This window comes from Bison bison, unplaced genomic scaffold (genome assembly GCF_000754665.1).
Source record: "Bison bison bison isolate TAMUID 2011002044 unplaced genomic scaffold, Bison_UMD1.0 scf7180017864041, whole genome shotgun sequence".
In the NCBI taxonomy this organism is placed as follows: Eukaryota; Metazoa; Chordata; class Mammalia; order Artiodactyla; family Bovidae; genus Bison; species Bison bison.
In genome coordinates, this window is record NW_011494613.1 from 695,983 (window position 1) to 697,678 (window position 1,696).

The 1,696-nt window shown below is 47.8% G+C and overlaps 1 non-coding gene across 1 annotated transcript; it reads left to right on the top strand.

Moving 5' to 3' along the window:
- The first annotated feature begins 1,551 nt into the window (after positions 1 to 1,551).
- Positions 1,552 to 1,641, top strand: TRNAY-GUA. The gene is given in 2 exon segments: positions 1,552 to 1,588; positions 1,606 to 1,641. It is a non-coding gene; the product is annotated as a tRNA-Tyr (tRNA).
- Positions 1,642 to 1,696: the final 55 nt, after the last annotated feature.

Sequence of the window (1,696 nt, forward strand, 5' to 3'; positions counted from 1 at the left end):
TTACAATTGCAAACCCTGTTAAATGCTGTAACAAAGGGCAGTTAGGCTACCTTCCTGGCGCTTCAGTGGTTAAGACTCTGAGCTCTGCATGGGGGCAGGGGTTACCCTGGCCAGGGAACTAAAATGCAGCATACAGAAGCCAAAGGAAAGAAAGGAAGAAAAAACGGAGATCAGGGGCCTGTGTCAGGTGTTAGATTTTTTGAGACAGGATTATATATATTATATATACTGTAGACTCTATTCGCATGTTATTACAGAATATTGAGTATAGTCCTGTGTGCTATACAGTAGGTGCTCTTTGTTTATCTGTTTTATATATAGTAGTGTGGATATGTTAATCCCCAATTCTGTCTTCTCCCCACCTTTCCCCTTTAGTAACCATAAATTTGTTTTCTATGTCTGGGATCAGACAGACATTTTAATGGGGGTGGAGGTCAAGGCAGGGACAGGACCTTATGCTGCTGAAAGCCAGGCTTGAGTCTGGTCAAGTCTCTTAGTGCAGGAAATGGTTTGGAGGGGTTGCTACCTTGCTCTATTTTGTGACCAAAGAAGGTACTTCTGCACATCCCCCTGGGCAAACCCTGGCTACTGGCCCCTTCTTTTATATCCTGATCTTCTCTTTGACAGTACTGGGCACTTTTCCACTCAACAACTATGTGTTGAATACCCCATGCCAGACACTGTTCAGGAATTTGGCAACAAAAAGGCCTCTTGATACTCATATTTTACTTAGAGAAAGGGGTGTGGGGTGGGAGAAAATTGACAAGAGACACAGTAGATAAATTAATTAGTATGTTGCTGCTGCTGCTAAGTCACTTCAGTCGTGTCCGACTCTGTGCGACCAGAGCTATGAAAAATAAAAAAAAGAAAAAAACCAAGGAGGAAAAGGGGATGGGAGTTGCTATAAGGAGGCAGGTTGCTGTGTTGATTTCGGTGGTCAGAAAGGCTCCCTGGCGAAGGTGACAACGTGAGCAGACTGGAGGGAGGAGGGGGCTAGTCATGGGGCTGTCTGGGAAGAGCATCCCTAGCAAAAGGTCAGCTAGACCAGTGGGTCTGGAGAATAGCAAGGAGGTCCTGAATACAGAACAAAATTTAAGAGTGGTACCGAACCTGAGAGAGGTGACTGCGTGGAGACAAGAACTGAGGGTCTTGTAGACCATTGTAAGGGTTCAAGTCTGAGTGAACCAGAAGTTTCCAGAAGAGAAGCGGCTTCATCTAAACCCTCTTGCCCACACTCCTAGAAAAGGAGAGAAGGTCACTCTGGCTGTAAAGGTGGTAGAGCGAAAGCAGGGAGATCCATAGGCGATCCGCGGAGTGCAGGCAAGATGATACTGGCTTTGAAGGGCGGCACAACGTGCCACAGCAAATAATACCATTTTATTCAAAGGAGTATTTTGAACTAACGACACTTGAAGAGCACTTAAAGGGCACTTAAACGCTCTCTTCAAAGGGGTTTCCGACCAGCCCGGATGGTCTCACCTCGGGCGTCCCAGTGTGGTGTTGCAGCGTTTCTGGAAAAAGTAAGGTCCCCGGCCACTTGGTGGTGCGCACCCTTCGATAGCTCAGCTGGTAGAGCGGAGGACTGTAGATCCGACACGTGTAGTCATCCTTAGGTCGCTGGTTCGATTCCGGCTCGAAGGAGGTGCTGGTTGCTTTTGCTCCCCAGAGAAAGGCACCCCGCCCCCGGCGCCTCTGC